General features: G+C 46.6%; 1 pseudogene; it reads left to right on the top strand.

The window, feature by feature from the left end:
• The first annotated feature begins 993 nt into the window (after positions 1–993).
• Positions 994–1,671, top strand: LOC100091627 (annotated as a pseudogene).
• Positions 1,672–7,323: the final 5,652 nt, after the last annotated feature.

Here is a 7,323-nt window from a genome sequence, read left to right as displayed (position 1 = left end):
TGATGGGCATGGGCATCAATGAGGAAAGAAAAGTAGTTTTGCCTGGTAATAATAATAATAATGTTGGTATTTGTTAAGCGCTTACTACGTGCCGAGCACTGTTCTAAGCGCTGGGGTAGACATAGGGGAATCAGGTTGTCCCATGTGGGGCTCACAGCCTTAATCCCCATTTTACAGATGAGGGAACTGAGGCACAGAGAAGTTAAGTGACTTGCCCACAGTCACACAGCCGACAAGTGGCAGAGCTGGGATTCGAACTCATGAGCCCTGACTCCAAAGCCCGTGCTCTTTCCACTGAGCCACGCTGCTTCTCCAACAGGAGAGGGCAGGAGAGGGCAGTAGAGGAGAGGGCAGAGTTAAGGCAGGAAAGGATAAAGTTCAAATGGATAAGGTTGGCTTGGTGCTTGGACCTTCGCCAGCAGTGCTCAGCAGTTTGAGCATAAGAGCGAAGGAGGTGGACAGAGGCAGAGATCCAGGGCTGCGGGTTAGTGGAGAGAGAGCGGTGGAGGGAAGGGTGGGCAAGTAAGTTGAGATGAGTAGAGAGGGTGGAGTTGAGAGAAGTAACCTGATCATCCAGAGTGGGAAGAGATGATAGGGAGGCAAGGTGGGGTGAAATGCTTTGGGAGAGATGGATGGGATCAAGAGAGGGAGGTCTCTGTGGGGGAGTAATACAGATTTGCAGGGGGAGAGAGTGTGAGAGAGGAGGCAGGTGAGAAGGTTATAGTCTGAGAGAGGGATTTCAGAGTTGGTGAGGGTGGAGATAGTGCAGTGGTAAGAGATTATGAGATCGAGGGTGTGACCAAGTTGGTGAGTGGGTGAGGTGTAGTGGAGCAGGAAGTTGGCAGATTCAAGGAGTGATAGCAGGCGGGGGGCAGAGGAGTCATCGGGTACATCCATGAGGATGTTGAAGTCTCCGAGGATCAGAGTGGGCAGAGAGAAGGAGAGAAGGAAGGTGAGAAAGGGGTCAAGGTGGTTGAAGAAGTTGGAGGTGGAATGTGTCAGGGCTGGGCACGAGGGTGGTGGGGGTTGGAGACTCTGGCCCGGTCCACCCCGCTCCTCCCACTGCTCCTGCTGCTGCTGGGTCTAGTGGCTTCCCGCCTGCCGGAGGGCCAGACTAGGTGGCACTCGCTGTACTATTTCACCACCGGAATGACCCGGCCCGGCCCCGGGGTGTCAAAGCTCACGTCCGTGGGCTATATGGACGACGTGTAGTTAGTTAGGTTCGACAGCATCGGGAGACAGGGCCTGGAGGAGCCGTGGACCCCGTGGATCCAGGACAACGAGGGACAGGAATACTGGGACCAGGAGACAGAGATCTTCAGGAGTGGGGTGCAGAATTTCTGTGTAGGCCTGCAGAACATCATGGACTACTACAACCAGAGCGAGGAGGGGGTCTCACACTGTTCAGGGGATGTACGGCTGCCAGCTGCCAGAGGACAACACCACCGGAGAAGGGTTCATGCAGTATGGCTACGACGGGCGGGACTACATCGCGCTGGACAAGGCCACGCTGAGCTGGACGCGGCGGACGCCAGGGCCCTCAACATTAAGCACAAGTGGGAGGCCGACGGGACCATCGCCAAGTGATACAAAGCCTATCTGGAGGACGAGTGCATCGAGTGGCTCCAGAGATATAGGGTTCGGGGGGCCCAGCCTCACCTGGGCAGGTAGCGCCCGCTCGACCACCCCGCCCCTCCCCTTTCCTCTGCGGAGCCCCCGAGGCAGGAGCGGCAGGGTCTGCTGGGCAGTGGGGCCCTCCATCAGCCCTTCGGTCGGATTTCCGCAGCACTTCCTGTGAGCGGAGCACCATACCGACCACCCGAGAGGGGACAGTGCCACGAGAGACGGGCCTGGTCCCGGCCCATGGGTGGCCCTGCGTCCAGACCCCGTTCCCCCCCCCGACGGGTGCTCCCAGGCACGGTGGCCTCGGGGCCCGTGCCTCGGTCCCCCCCTCCGTACGATGGGGACCCGACTGTCTGGCTCTTCTCCAGTGCGGCCCTTGGAATGGGGCTCAGCCGACAGGAGGCATCCAACGGAGGGGCCACACTCATCTGTCTTCTCGGTTTCGGAGAGCCGACCTTCTACTTCTCAATGGCTCCCCGAGGAACCATTCTATTATCGTTATTATTATCATTATTATTATCAGCATTAGCTGCTAACACTATTATCATTATCAATAATGTTGGTATTTGTTAAGCGCTTACTATGTGCAGAGCACTGTTCTAAGCGCTGGGGTAGATACAGGGTAATCAGGTTGTCCCACATGAGGCTCACAGTTAATCCCCATTTTACAGATGAGGTAACTGAGGCACAGAGAAGTTAAGTGACTTGCCCACAGTCACACAGCCGACAAGTGGCAGAGCGGCATTCGAATTCATGACCTCTGACTCCCAAGTCCGTACTCTTTCCACTGAGCCACGCTGCTTCAGTACAGATTACTGAACTGAAGTATTAACACTTCAGTACGTGTTAATACTTTTAGTACTGTTTATATCCGTCTGTCTCTCCCGATTAGACTGTAAGCCCATCAATGGGCAGGGACGGTCTCTATCTATTGCCAATTTGTACATTCCAAGCACTTAGTGCAGTGCTCTGCACATAGTGAGCGCTCAATAAATGCTACTGAATGAATGAATGACCAGGAGGGCTGTAGTTGACAGCTACAAGAAATGATTTTACCAAGGTCACACAGCAGACATGAGGCAGAGCCGGGATGAGAACCCATGACCCATGAGTCTCAGGTCCGTGCTCTTTCCACTAGACCATGCTACTTCTCTATACAGAAAGCATGATGTGGGTAGGGAATGTGCCTTTCAGCTCTGTTGTATTTTACTCTACCAAGTACTCATTACAGTGCTCTTCACATAGTAAGCACACAATAGATACCACTGATGGCAGTGATTGTCATATGGATTAGGTTCAAGCTTGTGGACTTTTTCAGAAGGGAGTTATTATCAGGTTAACTGACGGCCCAGAAGCAATGTTGAGTTTCTTCTAGAAAATGATGAGAATGACTGAGACAATGAGAATCAGCATGGATAGCACAAGGACCTGGGTTATTCCAGAAATAGGAAAGATACCAACTGTAAAGATAAGACCCCCAGCTCCATTCTTTGAGGAAAAAACCTGAATTTGATGTCATTATTGCAGAATTCTTCAAGCTAAGATGGAATCATTTGCACAAATATGCAAAACTCTTTCGTAAGGCACAAATACCGCAATTAGTGTTATTATTATAAGGTATGAAGCACTGAAGAAATGTCAGATGTCATTTTATTAAATGATATTTGTTAGCACTGACTTTGTTCTAGACACTGTAGATAGATAGAAGATAATTGTGTTTGGCACAGTCCTGTTCCACATGGAGCTCACAGTCTTAATTCCCATTTTACAGATGAAATAACTGAGGCATAGAGAAGTTAAGTGAATTGCTCAAGGTCACATGGCAGATAAATGGTGGAGCTGGAAGTAGAACCCAGGTCCTTCTGACTCCCTTCAAGTTCTTTCTGAAATAACATCTCCTTCAGGAGAACTTCTCTGAACTAGCTCTTAGCTTCCCATCCTATTCCCTCTCCTAGTGTCATTAAAGCACTTCTGCATCACCTGTGCTCTTGCATTCTCAAATAATAATAAGAAGGACTCGGTATTTGTTAAGTGTTTACTATGTGCCAAGCACTATTCTAAATGCTGGAGTAGATACAAGGTAATCAGTTTGGACAAAGTCCATGTCCCTCATGGGGCTCACAGTCTTGATCCCCATTTTACAGGTGAGGTAACAGAGGCATAGAATTTAAATGACATTCTCAAGGTCACACAGCAGACATGTGGCAGAGCCAGGATGAGAACCCATGACCTTTGATTCCCAGGTCCGTGATCTTTCCACTAGGCCATGCTGCTTCTCTGTACCTGCATTACATTGATGTACATTCATTTTTACTCTATTGTGTCTCCTTTTCCTGTAATTTATTTTAGTGTCTGCTTCCTCTTCCTGTGAGTTCCTTGAAGGCAGGGATCACTCTATCTTGAGAAGCAGCGTGGCTCAGTGAGAAGCAGCATGGCTCAGTGGAAAGAGCACGGGCTTTGGAGTCAGAGGTCAAGGGTTCGAATCCTGGCTCGGCCACTTGTCAGCTGTGTGACTTTGGGCAAGTCACTTAACTTCTCGTGCCTCAGTTAGCTCATCTGTAAAATGAGGATTGAGACTGTGAGCCCCACGTGGGACAACCTGATTCCCCTGTGTCTACCCCAGCGCTTAGAACAGTGCTCGGCACATAGTAAGCGCTTAATAAATACCAACATTATTATTATCTTGCTCTTCCAAGCACTTAGTTTAGTGCTCTGCTCAGAGTAAGTGCTCAATAAAAGCAATTGATTGATGGATTGATTGACTAACCTTTGCATAGGCACATATGCACCGATTTTTTTCTGAGTAATGATGATGATGATGATGTTGGTATTTGTTAAGCGCTTACTATGTGCCGAGCACTGTTCTAAGCGCTGGGGTAGACAGGGGAATCAGGTTGTCCCACGTGGGGCTCACAGTCTTAATCCCCATTTTACAGATGAGGGAACTGAGGCACAGAGAAGTTAAGTGACTTGCCCACAGTCACACAGCCGACAAGTGGCAGAGCTGGGATTCGAACTCATGAGCCCTGACTCCAAAGCCCGTGCTCTTTCCACTGAGCCACGCTGCTTCAGTACAGATTACAGATGTACAGATATACAGAGTACAGATGGTTATATGGAATATGTGCATTCATAACATGGGCAAAGGTGAATGCACATGAAACACAAACGGCTATCTCTTTTCTTAGTAAATAAATGAAATATAATTTACCCAAACTAAAGAAAGGTGGTTCAAGTATGAGGTAGAATCTAAACAGGAAAACAGAAGGGAGTGGCACCATGTGCATTGGACTGCCAATCCACCAATAGGCAAGTCACTATTACTGCTCCTCTTTATATCATTCCAAGGCCTTGATCCTGACCTATCTTGCTCCATCTTGTCAGGAACCACAGAAGCAGTGACAGGCTTCTGCCTGCATAAAATGCAGCATATTGAGAAGGCCATAGCTGGCTGCAGTTGTGACTATTAAACCTGGACCCTCAAGAAACCCCAAACTCTGCTCTTTTTCTGTCCACTGTTTTTTTAATCTATGCAGTTCTCAGGTAGGGTAGTATGGAACGACCTAAGGCCAATGTTAAAAAAAGAGTCCCATAGACACTGATAATCACCTACATGGCTCCATCCCAGGAACATCTCAATTAATCCAATTTCTCCTAGATGCCATTGCATCCACTTGCCACATTTAGGCACTTTCAGTGGATGGAGTAGCCAATAAGAATGAATAATTATAGCATCTATTAAGCACTTACTATGTATTACACACTCAATTATGATCTTGGACATTGTCCATATCCTATACAGAGCTTGTAATTCATTTTATTCCCATCTTACAGAAGAGGAACTGTGCCTCTGAGATGTTAAATGACTTGCTCGAGGGTCACAGAATAGAACATTGAGAGAAGTGGGATTCAAACGCTTGTCCCTTGCATCCCTGTGCTTTGTTTTTGTCACTAAATCACTCTGACTCTTCTTCCCATGATACCTGAGACAAGTCCTGACTTTCCTTTGCTCCTGGTATTTAAACTCTGACCAGCCTGCAGCTCACTTCTCTCTCCTAACCCATTGGTGATCTTTCCACCAGTTGTCCTCAAGCCACCATCTCCAGAGAGGCAGTGGTAACTCTTCTTTAAATGGAGGTCAGCTCTTGGATTCTCCCCCTGATCTAGTGCTAGGTGACTTCTCAGTGAGGTCACTTCTGGAATCCAAACCCTTCTCAATGATGTTGCTTCTAGAATCCAAATCCTCCTACCCCTTCTACTTTACTCTAAAAATTCATCAATCATCCAACCAGAAGTATTTATCAAGCACCTACTCTGCAAAACACTGTACTAAACACTTAAGAGAGTAAAATACTTAGTGAACATAATCGCTGACCTCAAAGAACACATAATAAGACAGATACTAAAATAAATTACAATTAGGAGGAAGTAATAGAGAATAAAAGTATATACATAAGTACAGCATGGGGTGTGTGAGTATCCTAGTGCTTAGGGGCTGCACGAGTTTTAAAGTAGCAGCTTTATGGGGGACTTAGGATGGAAAGATGAGCAATTAATCAGGGAAGGATTCTGAGGGAGATGTGCTTTATAAAAAATTTGAAGATACAGAGAGTAATCTACTGGATGTGAAGCAGAGAGTTCCAGGCTTAAGGGAGGGTGTGAGCAAGAGGTCAACATTGGGAAAGACAAGAATGAGAGACAGTGAACCAAGTACATACCTCCCAAAGAGCTAACTGATTCTTAGCTTTCTCCTGATTCTTTTGCTATGGTCCAGGGCTTCCTAGAAGGATGATTTTTGACATAGAGGATTTTTGACATAGATCAATTCTGCTTCCCAAATACACATCCTTAATCAAGACAACTCAGTCTTTCATTGAGAGATGGAAGAGGAATTTTTTAAACTGATTATTATGGCATTTGTTAAGCACATATTATATGCCAAGCACTGTATTAAGTGCTGGGATAGACACAAATAATAATTATGGTACTTATGAAGAGCTTACTCTATTCCAGCACTGTTCTAATTTCTGTAGATACAAATTAGTCAATTTGTATATTGGGGCTCACACTTTTACCCCCATTTTACAGAGGAGGTAACTGAGGCTCAGAGAAGTGAAGTGACTTCTCCAAGAACACACAGCAAACATGTGACAGAGCTGGGATTAGAACTCAGGTCCTTCTGACTCCCAGGCCCATGCTTTATGCACTAAGCCACGCTGCTTAATCAGGGCAGTCACAGTGACTGTTCACTTTGGAGCTCATGGTGTACGTAGTCCCTTATAAGATCTCTTTGAGAACATGATAGGTCTGTGATTTACTATCTATGACTCATCATCATTGTCATCATCAATAGTATTTATGAGCATTTTCTATGTGCCGAGCACTGTACTAAGCAAATGACAGAATTGGCAGACACATTCCCTGCCCACAACAAGCTTACAGTCTAGAGTGGAAGACAGGCATTGATATAAATAATTTATGATATGTAACTTGGTTTTGTCTTGTCTTATGCCATCGAGTCATTTCCAACCCATAGTGACACCACGGACACATCTCTTCCAGAACACCCTGGTCACTATTTGCAATCATTCTGGTAGTATATCCTTAGAGTTTTCTTGGTAAAAATATGGAATTGGTTTCCCATTGCCTCCTTCCATGCAGTAAACTTGAGTGTCCACCCTCGACTCTCTCATGTTGCTG

This window comes from Ornithorhynchus anatinus, chromosome 12 (assembly GCF_004115215.2).
Source record: "Ornithorhynchus anatinus isolate Pmale09 chromosome 12, mOrnAna1.pri.v4, whole genome shotgun sequence".
Taxonomy (NCBI): Eukaryota; Metazoa; Chordata; class Mammalia; order Monotremata; family Ornithorhynchidae; genus Ornithorhynchus; species Ornithorhynchus anatinus.
This window is presented reverse-complemented; position numbering and strand designations above follow the sequence as displayed.